This window comes from Panthera onca, chromosome B4 (assembly GCF_046562875.1).
Source record: "Panthera onca isolate mPanOnc1 chromosome B4, mPanOnc1 haplotype 2, whole genome shotgun sequence".
NCBI classification, from domain to species: Eukaryota; Metazoa; Chordata; class Mammalia; order Carnivora; family Felidae; genus Panthera; species Panthera onca.
Window position 1 is genome coordinate 45,367,583 of NC_138345.1, and position 12,244 is coordinate 45,379,826.

At 44.6% G+C, this 12,244-nt stretch overlaps 1 long non-coding RNA gene across 1 annotated transcript; it reads right to left on the minus strand.

Annotated features, from left to right (window-relative positions):
* Nucleotides 1–1,178: 1,178 nt before the first annotated feature.
* Nucleotides 1,179–11,902, minus strand: LOC132694709 (uncharacterized). The gene is made up of 3 exons (XR_009617448.3): nt 11,573–11,902; nt 5,975–6,041; nt 1,179–1,619 (listed from the first exon to the last, which is right to left on the minus strand). It is a non-coding gene; the product is annotated as an uncharacterized LOC132694709 (long non-coding RNA).
* Between the last annotated feature and the right edge of the window lie 342 nt (nt 11,903–12,244).

Sequence of the window (12,244 nt, forward strand, 5' to 3'; positions counted from 1 at the left end):
TTCCAGAAAGATGATTCACTTTCTTTTAAAATATGTATGTTATGCACCAATCATATAAGAGATGCTAGAAACAGAACAATCGATGACACAAGATGGGAAGGCAAGTCATGGAGACAAGTGAGCACAGAGGGGAGACCAGGTGAGGGATAGAGGCATAGGTAAGAGGGGTGAAGTGTGCAGCCCAAAGGACAGACTTGCAATCAAGTGACCAGGGGTGACTGGGCCCCAGGGAGTTGGGAAAGCTTTGTGGAGGGGAGGAACCCCAACGTGTCTCTTGAATGAGAACTGACAAGCAGGTGGGAGAAGGAAGGGCTGGGAGGTGGACCTTGTGCCTGCCCAGTGATTTAGTATGGCCAAATCATGACGTACGGGGCCTAGAGACAGGCACAAAGAGAGAAAACTGGGGAGCGGTGTTGGGGCCACATCCTGCAAGGCTTCACATGCCACACTGAGGAGGTTACCCTGACCGAACGAGCTCTGCCCAAAGGATCGCCAAACAATCCCTAATGGATATCAAGCTGGGGAAATGCAGAATGAGACCTCTGCTTACAAATACCACACAGGCAGCGGGGCCCTGTCTCTGGAAGAAGGTGAAATTGGAAATCGGCGCCTCAATTTGGAATTCCGCGGTTGCAAATCCCATAAACCTGTGCCACCTGTGAGTGGCAATAAAAAGAGGGAATCTATCAGAAGGATATCAGGAGCACACCAAAATTATCAAGAGGCTGGGAGAACAGGCTTGCAGAGGGGCAGGGGCAGAGGCACAGCAACGGTCTCAGAGGCGGAACAGTTTGACCAAGGGGACTGTGCTGTGGCAGGACGCCGTTGCCACTGCTGTGCTGAACTGGGCCTGACCACCCAGTGCGAGTGCGGGATCTGTCAGCCCTCCGCCATCTGCCGGCGCCGGGGATACTAGGTAGCTACGGGGGGCTAACTGGTCCCTGACTTCATAAACACTATGAAGTTAGGGTGCATGTTTGGCTGCAGTAACAAAGATCAGAGTTCACACAACTCAAAAAAGGCTGATGTTATTGTTCCCTTGTGTTAAGCCCCAAACTAGTTTGACGGCATTCCTCCAGGAAGCCACTTTGGGCCCAACCTCCCTCCGTATTTTGACTCCACGATCCGACTTCCCAGTTTCTTTTCTTTCTTTCTTTCTTTCTTTCTTTCTTTCTTCCTTTTTTTTTTTTAATTTTTTTAAATGTTTGTTTATTATTTTTAAGAGTGAGAGAGAGAGACAGAGCATGAGCAGGGGAGGGGCAGAGAGAGAGAGAGAGAGAGAGGACGACACAGAATCTGAAGCAGGTTCCAGGCTCTGAGCTGTCAGCACCAGAGCCCAACGTGGGGCCCGAACTCACAAACCGTGAAATCATGACCCGAGGCTGAAGTCGAGGCCTAACCCATTGAGGCCCCCAGGTGCCCCCACCCGCCTGCTTTCTGTTTGTGGTCCAAAAGAGCTGCCCAAGTTCCCACCATCACTTTTCCATTCCAGCCACAGGAAGAAGGAAAATGAAGTGAGATGTCACGCTACTTTCTTTTCAGGGCCCAACTTGGAAGTTGCGTATCTCACTTCTCCTTACAAGCCATCTTCCGGAACACGGTGACACAGCCACACAGCACTGAAAAAAAAAATTGACACGTGTAAGTCAGGATTCTGTGTGGCCAGATAGTTAAGATTCTGTTCCTATGGAGGAGGGGAATGCATATTGGGAGACAACCAGAAGATCCCCAAAATAGGAATCGAGGAGCTAGGTTCTGGAAAGACAAAAAAAGAAAAAAAGAAAAAAGAAAAAAAGGCAAATGTCCAGCACAGGCAGGTAGATTAGGTAGAAGAGTGGCTCAGTCATCTGAGTAAGAGATAATAGCAGCCCGGAAGAAGGCCATATACTGAGGATGGAACGAAATGTTTTAAAAATACGAAGGGAGTTAGACTTTCCAGGTTTCAGAGTCTGATTAAATATAAGGGCTAAAGAAAGGGGAGAGAGATAAATGCATCGCAATTTTCTGACGCTCGTAACAGGGTTGATCTCTGAGCCATCACTCAGATAAGGAATATGACGGCAATCACACATGGTACGCTCGGGTCTGTGGGACTTTCCCCTGGAGGTGCCAGGCCTCGGTCAGATGCATGGTTCTTGACTCAGGACGGAGTTTGATAATTGTCAGCATTTTGGTGGTAGATGAAGCTGTGGAAGAGAATCCCATCACCAGAGGAGAGTATGAAGTCGGAGACTGAGGGCAGAGGCTTAAATTAACATAGGAGCACAGACCCCAAATTAACCAAACCCATTAACCAACCCCAGGGCTACAACGAAAGCTATCAAATCACAGTGCCCATGATCAGAGCTAGTAGATGAGGCATATTCCGGACCATCCGTGTTTCTTCACCCATCTTTTGTAAGCTCTGACACTTAACAAGCATTTACTGGATGGAAACGCAAAATTTCCTGTAGGCGAGGCCTGGATAACCTGATTCAAGGCATCAGTAGGGATCCTGGTCAGGCCATTCCTCCCTCACTGAAGTGACAAGCGATCAGCAACTGGAAATTCCTTTGTGTTGAACATTCTTTTCTTGGGGGGCCCGCTCTGTTAGAGGAAACATACCATGACACCCCCAAGGTCTCACGTTGTGCATTTTCCTATCCGAAATGAAAAGAAGACAGAGCCCTGAAGGAGAGCTGAAGGTTACAGATAAAGCGTCTCCTGTTAAGAAGTCACTGCTTTACGATTTACAATTTATTACAGCTACTTGTGTCTAGTACTCTCTGTAGAATGTGAAACAGTATATACAGTGGCCTTCACAGCCAGCTGGAACATTTCTACTTCATTTATTTAGTCAACAGTGGGTGGGACCCTCATACATTTCACCCACATGTAGGTTGTTCAACAGGTCAGACTCCTTTTCTGCGAAAACTGTTTTCAGGTTTTAATCCCAAGTATCCAGTCTGAGAATGTTTCTCATTTTTCCTTCCTGCTTCTCTTTCCTCACCAAGTAAATCTATAGCTGTGGCCTCAATGAAACACAAAAGGCAGACGTGAATAATTTGAAGCCATATGAAAAACAATTAGCACAGAAATTGTCCTAGTAAGGTTACTGGAGGATATAGAACAGCTGTGCTCGGTTCCATTTTGTTCATTATCTTTTAAAGTGAGTTTCTTGAGTTATAATTTACATACAATAACATTTACCTTTTTAAAGAGGATAGCCTGATGAGATTTTGACACTTGAATACGGGTTGTTCCAACGCCATCACAATTAAGATACAATTTGTATCACCCCAAAGAGTTCCCTTGTCTTAAAAATTAATCCCTACCCCTTACTCCCAACTCCTCGCTCCCATTATCTGATTTCTGGTGTTAGAGTTTTGCCTTTTCCAGAATGTCACATGAATGGGATCATAGTGCTTACTCTTTGGGGTCTGACCGCTCTGACTTAACAAAATGCTCTTGCGGTTTATCCATGTTGTTGCAGGGATCTGTAGTTTGCTCCTTTTTATTAGTAAAGTATGCCAGCGAATGGATGGACCACAGTTTGTCTATACTCTGACCAGCTGATGGACATTTGGATTGTTCCTGGTTTGTGGCTCTTATGAACGAATGATGTCGTAAACAGTTTCATTTCCTTTGAGAATGGGGTTGATGGGTCATATGGAAGTTTTACGTTTAATTTTATAAATAACCACAAAACCATTTTTCCCAAGCGGCTCTACCATTTTGTATTCGTGCCAGAAGTTCATAAGGGCTCCAGTCCTTCCTCCTCCCCAACAGTGCTGACTACTATCTCTCTTCTTTTTTAAAAGAAATTTTTAATGTTTTTATTTATTTTTGAGACAGGGAGAGACAGAGCATGAGCAGGGAAGGGGCAGAGAGAGAGGGAGGCACAGAATCCAAAGCAGGCTCCAGGCTCTGAGCTGTCAGCACAGAGCCCGACACGGGGCTCGAACTCACGAACTGTGAGTTCGTGACCTGAGCTGAAGTTGGACGCTCAACCGACTGAGCCACCCAGGCACCCTGCTATTGTGTCTCTTCTTAATCCTTGTCACACTGGTCAGTATGTCTTGGTATTTCATTGTGGCTCAAACTTTCATTTCCTCAGTGACTAAAAATGTGGAGTGTCTTTTCATGGACTTAGTCATCACCTTTATCTCAGGGTCTGTTCAAACCTTTTCCCCATGTTTAAACTGGATTGTTTGTCTTATTATTAAGTGGTAGGCCTTGTTCCTATCTTCTGGACAGCAGCCTTTTTCATGTTTAAGACCTGTGTTTTGCAAATATTCTCTCCCCATCGGTGACTTATCTTTTCAGCTTCTTAACGTGGTGTTCAAAGGACAGAAGTTTTTATTTTGCTGAAATCCAGTTTAGCTCTTATTTTTTCTTTTGTAGTTTCTGTGTTTCGTACCTTATTTAAAACTTGAGGGACTTAAATTTTTTGTGTTTGCTGTTAAATCAAATGAAGCTACAGTAACTGATACAGCATAATACTGACAATAAATGTAGGCATCCAGATCAATGAAACAGAATAGAGTCTATTTGATCTCTATCTCACCTAAAACATTAATAATTGCTTAGCTTCATTAAGCAGAAATGTTCACATTTCTCTGATTCTCCTAAAAGGTTACCCATTTATCTGTTTGAATTGTGATCAAAATAAGTCCCAAACTTTGTGACGAATTGATATATTTCCTAGGTCTCTTTTTATTGTTGACCCCGCCCCTTCATCTATTTTTTCTGGCTCTTATTTTTTTTTTTTTTTTTAGTGTTTATTTACTTACCTTGAGAGAGGCAGAGAGAGAGAGGCAGAGAAAGAGGGAGAGAGAAGCCCAAGAAGGCTCTGTGCTACAGCCCAGAGCTTGACACAGGGCTCGAACTCACAAACTGTAAGATCCTGACCTGAGCTGAAATCAAGAGTTGGATGCTTAACCGACTGGGCCACCCAGGTGCTCCACATTACTATTGAAATTTGTACCTTTTGACCGATTTTGTCCATTTTGCCCATTCTCCTTCCCCACCGACCTTCACCCAGGCAACCACCAATCTGTTTCTATGAGTTGGGGTTCTTTTTTTTTAAGATTCCACATGTAAATGAGCTCATACGGTACTTGTCTTTCTTGGACTTCTTCCTCTTAGCATAACGCCTTCCAGATCCATCCATGTTGTCTCTTATGGCGGGATTCCCACTACCGTCTCCATTCTCGATCATGTGGGCCCTTCCAGCTCCTAGTCCCGGAAGGTCTCACCCTTCCACCTCAAACCTTCCCAGTGTGTTTGCACGTATTTTCTTTCCCTCCTCTCGTTTCGAGAACAAACTCTCCAACTGCTTCTGACCCTGTCCGTTCTTCAGTCCACTGCATTCTGTTTTTCACAGAATTCCACTCTATTAAAAATACTCTGCAAACAGGTCACTGTTGACTTTCCTAATCATCTGAAAGCAGGTCAGCCAACATAGAACCACGGTAGCCCAGGCAGCACAAAGGAAGGAAACGAAGAAAAATGGGACAGGAGATAAAAGAGGTACTCAGAGGCTGGACGTGCGGTTTTTCAAGCGAAGTCCACAGACCACACTCGTGTCAGAAGCACCTGGCGCCTTCCTAAAAGCACGGGTGCCCGTTCAAGCTGGCTTCATGAGCTTTTTCCATTTATTCATAGCTTTCGTTGTTGCTGGCTTGGTTATTGTTATTGTTTGCTTTGAATATTGCCTTATTCGGGGGCACCACGAGATGTCGTAGGCCCATCTTGTGTTTTCTCTACCTAGTCCGGGATTCGGCCAGTACTTTGCGGAGTCCTGGTGTCTTTCACATGAAAGTAGTACTTAGAAGTGAAGATCTGGACGTGAGATGGGCTCGTGGCTGCGGGACTGTTGCAGCTATCAGGCCATGTCGCTGGACAGAGCCAAGGAGCACACGCATACGCCTAGACACAAAACCAGACACATAATCACATTTACATCTCTACCTATATCTATCTAACTACTTACCTACTGAACCAGGAATTTACTGGTACCTCCAAACTCCATCTACCACCATGGATCACTGGAATGATTTCTTTTTAAAAAAAAAAAAAAAAAAAATTTTTTTTTAACGTTTATTTTTGAGACAGAGAGAGACAAAGCATGAACGGGGGAGGGTCAGACAGAGGGAGACACAGAATCTGAAGCAGGCTCCAGGCTCTGAGCTGTCAGCACAGAGCCCGACGCAGGGCTCGAACTCACGGACCGTGAGATCATGACCTGAGCCGAAGTCGGCCGCTTAACCGACTGAGCCACCCAGGTACCCTGGAATGATTTCACATTTCCCTCTGTATCATCATTTCCTTCTCAGATTGGTATCCAGTCTCCTTACAACATATTTACCTATTTGATCAGCCCCAGCTTTTATACTTCGTCTTCCATATTCACTGCCGCCCCTTCCTGCTCCAGCCCTGCACCCCCTTCCAGGCCACCCTGCCCTGGAGTGTCTTCCTTAGCTTGACACCCTGCATCAGGATGCATTCTTGCCCCACATGGACAGTCTGCCCCCGACACAGGCTCGGACACACACATACTGGGCCACGGAAGCTCCCCACCTCCTCCTACACAATAGGTGGCTTAGGATTGAGTTGTTCAAGAAGCCACAGGAAAGGAAGATGAAAAGAAGTGAGAGGAGGGGGAAAAGAGAAGGAAGGGGAAGAGAAATAGGAAGCAGATGCAATATCTCCTTAGTAGGGTAGCAAAAGAGATGAGGATGGGTTTAGAGGCGCTAGTTAGGAATTTTGTATTCCAAGCCTTGGATGCTGATGATCTTATAGGAGTGGGCGGTGGCGTAGAGAGAAGCAGACCAGTTAGGAAGATATTTAGGAGATAAAATGGACGGAACTTGAGGACAGGTAAAATACAAGGGATGAGAAACAGAAGGAGCGTTGTACTGAGGGTGATTCTTCATACTTGTGTGGTAAATGATGCCATTGCTGGAAAAGGACCAAATTCTACGTAGCCACACATTTTTGTACATCTCTTAAATAGCATTGACATATCTGCTTTGTATTATAGTTATTTTTAGGAATGTAAGACTTTCTCTTTTTTTTAAGATTTTATTTTTTTAAGCAATCTCTATACCCAGCAAGGGGCTCAAACCCACCACCCCACGATCAAGAGTCCCACCCTCCAACTGAGCCAACCAGGCACCCCTATACACATGTAAGATTTTCAAATCAAGCTTTTCAGAGGTTGGCAAAAAAGGCCCACAGGTCAAATGAAGCCTGTTTTTATATGGTCCAGCTAAGAATGGGGTTTTTTTTTTACATTTTTTTAATGTTTATTTATTTACTTTGAGAGAGAGAGAGAGAGAGAGAGAGAGCAGGGGAGGTGCAGAGAGAAGAAAGAAAGAATCCCAAGCAGCGCTGAGCCTGATGTGGGGCTCGAACCCACAAACCATGAGTTCGTGATATCATGACCTGAGCCGAAACCAAGAGTCAGTTGCTTAACCTGCTGAGCCGCCCAGGTGCCCCGGTTTTTAACATTTTTAATGGTTGTTAGAAAAATAATATAAAGAGAGATGAATAAGCAACAGAGGTGGTATGGGGTGGGCAAATTTTCAAATATTTCCTCTCTGGCCCTTCATTGGAAAAATGTATAGACCTCTGCTTCATGTAGTTTCTCTTGCGTGATTAGGTAATGAATACATATTTATAAAATTGAATTTTATACTTGTAAAAACGTTCTCCAAAGAATTTAAAATTGTAAAGTAGAAATAATACATAAGGAGGCTTAAGATAGGTTTCTTACATAGAAAAATGCATATTTTGAAACTTCAGAAAAAATGGAGAATCTTCTGCTGACTTGGTCAGTCAACAAAGATTCATGAGGAAGGAGAATTTGTAAGTTGAACTTGGGAAGTTCAACTTGGCGGGTCTAACTGAAAGAATTGAAGCAGTCTTAAGTATTTATGATGAAATGAACATATTTTTAATCTTTCAAAATTTTACACTGTGGATGATAAATCATATTCTCCTAACCATCAAGCTTTATGCACATAATATCTCAGTTTCAGCCTTTACTCCCCTTATCATAACTAGGAACAAAAAAACTCTTTAAACTGATTGTTACTAGTTGACCAGTAAATGGCTCAACAATCGAGCACATGTGAAGCCACAGTCCATCATCGTGCTTACAATTGCATTTGTATAGAACCCAGTAATTTCTCCATGTGAAAGCAATTGTTTTACCTCTTCTACAGACCCCCCACCCCCACCCCTACCACCAAGGTTTACGTTGTGCCATGTTCTATAACCTTTACCTAGGATTAAGGTTTGGGTATTTTTGCAGTGGATGGTCTTTGGTAACTATTTGGTCTCGTTTTCTTAAGAGGCCGAGTCACAGGAATTGCCACGTGTCTGAATACGCAAGTTGGTAACTTGAGCTTAGCCAAGGATGTGACATTTTTAATAGGACAAGAGCCAAGTTGTTCTATTTTCCATACAGGTGGTTACAAGCAAAACATATTAGTCACGGTAAAGGAAGTAAAAATGCAAGAAAAAAAGGTAGAGATGCTGCCTTGTTCCCTTCCTCCAAGGAATTGAACTTTAAACACTCAGTTTAATGGAGACTTTCTTTCTGAAGCATTTCCTTACCCCTCCTCCGTCTGTTTTTGAAGCTAGAATTAACTATGTCTTTTCTACACCCATGCCTAGTATTTTCTGTACCACTTTACACAGTTTAAGTGTCTATAAGTGCTTCTATAACAATTCAGAGCAGTTGTCCACATGTCTGCTTTGCCCGCTGGACTGCAGACTTCTCGGGGAAAGGACCTTGTCTATCTTTCTCGTTCCCTCACCTAATCAACTGCCCACCACAGAGCAGGCACTCCAAAAATGTGTGTAGATGAGTAAATGCATGAATGGCTTAGATATACTGGGTGATGACACTGCCTATAGAGGGAGTGGCCAGGACCTAATACCCATTTTCCCCCTCCCAAGATAATGGAGTCCTCAATTTTTGCCTGGTTACATGGCTGTCTGGAAAGGAAGCTTCAATTCCCAGCCTCCCTTGCAGCTAGGTATGGCCATTTGGCTGATGTCCGCCCAATGGGATGCAAGCATAAGCACAGGGTGGCAGTTTCCAGGCCCCTTCTTCACCTTTCATTCATGTTATCGGGCCTGGATCAAGAGGTCAAGAGCTATATTCCGGGGATGGTGGGTCATGGGGGCCAAAGGAGCGTGGGATCCTAAAGACTTCACGGCTTGTGGCTGCCACCTCGGCCATGAGCTGCAAACCCTGGACTATTGCCTGAGGAAGAAATAAACTTCTAGTTCTGAAAACCATTACCACTTTAGGCTTTGTGTATCACTCTCAGCCAAACCTATTGCTAGGCAGTACAGGACTCAAAGTGTTGACAGCCTAGAGTGCCTAATTACCCACATATCACAGGGCTTGTGGAAACTGTCTTTAAAAACAAACAAAGCAAAGATCTAAGGATTTCACCCCCTTCTCCCCACCCACATCCAGGTTGCAGGATTTGCTGTGGAAAGCTAGGTCTGCAAAGTCAGCTATGCGGAAACTCAACTGGAAGAACAGTAGGAGAGAAATTAGGGGAGGGAGGGAGAGGGGGAGGATGGGAAAGAGACAGGACAAAACAGAGAGAGATTAATGAAATGAAAGGAAAAATTAATGGTAACTAATATCAGGCCTCTCTCAGCTTCCTCTCCTTTCCCCACAAGGCAGGAGTAGAATGCACAGAAAGGGAAGGTGAGACTTCTACCCTGACTGAGGAAAATTACAAAACATTACAGCAGAAGGGGCAACAAAGAATATAGAGGCCAATCTTGTAATTTCACAGATGAAGTGGGGTCAAGGGGAAAGAAATTACCTTATTCAGCTCACACAGCTGTGAGGATCAAAGCCAATAGCGGGTCCTAAGACAGTATAGTTGACCCTTGAACAACGTGGGAGTTAGGAGCACCAACCCCATGTGCAGTCCAAAATCTGTGAATAACTTTTGACTCCCTAATAGCCTGTTGACCAGAAACCTTACTGATAAACAGCCGATTAACACATAGCAAAACCTTGGATTGCTAGTAACGTGTTCTACAAGTGTTCCACAAGACGAGCAAGCATTTTAAATAAATTTTAACCTGATAAACGAGCGATGTCTTGCAATACGAGTAGTACATGATGCCGACTGTCACGTGATCACCACTGAACCAATGGTTCTTGAAATTCGCTTTGATATACGAGTGCTTTGGATTACAAGCATGTTTTCGGAACAAATTATGCTCGCAAACCAAGGTTTTGTTGTATTTTGTATGTTACAGGTATTAAATACTAAATTCTTACAATGAAGTAAGCTACAGGAAAAAAATGTCATTAAAATCATAAGGAAGAGAAAATACATTTACAGTACTGTACTGTATTTATTGAAAAAAAATCGCATGTAAGTAGACCTGTGTAGTTCAAACATATGTGTTCCAGGGTCTACTGTATTTACTCTTCTATATAGCGTTCTCTCTGTTAATCTCAGATTGTTAAAGATGGAAAGATGCTTAGTCCAAAGTCCTCATTTTAAAAGTAAGGAAAGATGTTTTGAGAGAAGTCAACTAAATTGCCATGGTCACGCAGTTGGCTTCTTTTTTGTTTGTTTGTTTATTATTTTTGAGAGAGAGAGCAAGCAGGGAAGAGGCAGAGAGAGAGGGAGACACAGAATCGGAAGCAGACTCCAGGCTCTGAGTGCTCAGGACAGAGCCCGAACACGGGGCTCGACCTCACAGACCAGGAGATCATGACCTGAGCTGAAGTCAGCCCCCCAACCGACTGAGCCACCCAGGCGCCCCAGTTGGCTCCTTACTACCAAATCAGCTTATCTTCCCTAGTCTTTGCATTCACAAACAACAACGATGTGCTGGAAAAGCTTATATTAATCCAAAGTAAATGTGCAAATTCAAAGGGGGCATGGAGATAAGCAATACCGTGTAAATGCAAATGTAAAAACACCCTCCCCCCACAACGCAACGTATGTTGGTCCACGACCAGTTAACAGTTTTTAACATCTGACACTTTTCTTCCTGTCCTAACTGGCCACCAGAGTTCTTTTGCAAAACTATGTTTCCAAGTTCCCAAGACGGATACATGGTTTAAATATATGTTTTAAAACTTGCAATTGTTCTATCTTTGAACTCCTTGAGAAGTAACACTATTCATCTTCACCTTTAAACTGCTCTGTGAAGTTTGTTACCAGCTGTTTACACATACCAGCCCTCTTTTTCTGCACAGAACCTCTCTCAGCAGGTCACCGGGCTCTTATAACTGAACCCTTCAAATTCCTATAAATTTCCTTCTGTTGATAATACTGGCTTTCACCCTTCGCGGAAACAGGGCAGAAGGAACGAGAGCAAAGAGGAAATGAATTTGGATGGGAAGAAGCCCTCGTCACCTTGTGAATAAAATGCGCGTGAAAGCTTCAGTAACATGTGAGGGCACAAAGGGGGAGACAGGGATTCTCCAGGAGAAAGGAGAGCAGCCCCACACGGGGAGCTGGGTCAGGTGGTGTGTATCTGCACCCCTGTGCGTGAAGTGCTGCAGTGCTGAGGGCGAGGGCGTACTTACAACCAGGGTCTGCCCTGCACCAGGAAGAAGCCTTGGGGTGTTTTCACTAGTGGCTCTCCTCTGTCCAAGCAGCACCAGCTGATGTCCTTGAAAACGTTCTCATGTGCCCACTTCATTCTTAACGAGGCCAAGCGCATTAGTCATGCAACTCACGGACAAATAGGAATGTCTGTAGCTCTGGACACAGTCACGAACCCATTGTAGTTTGCACAGGAAGCTCGGCTCTGCGTGCTCAAATGTCATCCTCTAAAGGTCAGCTCTAAGTCCACAGAAGCAGTCTAGGAACACTGACAGCCGAGCTGAGCACGCGGCACTTCAAACAAGAAAGCTCTACAGTGGTTTTCGTCTCCCCGAACAGCGGCAGGTACAGGCTGGCAAGCCCGCCTTTGCCCCTGGGCAGACTGCCCTTTGGAAAGGAAAGCGGTCTCTCCAGACTTTCCTGTTGGAAACAGTGCCTGAGACTGAAAAGAGGAAAGGAGGTCTAGGGAACTCTTCCTGCTGCAACAGAACTAGTCCAGCCTGGGTCCTGAGATCCTTGACCTGCTGTGTGCATAAAGGGAAACTCAACTCCCCATCATGCCTCTCCGCTCCCAAAATAGTCCCCTTGGCCTGGCGCATCCTCCCCATTCCGCCCGCCACCGACCTGTCCATCAAAGTCCACTTCAATCAGCA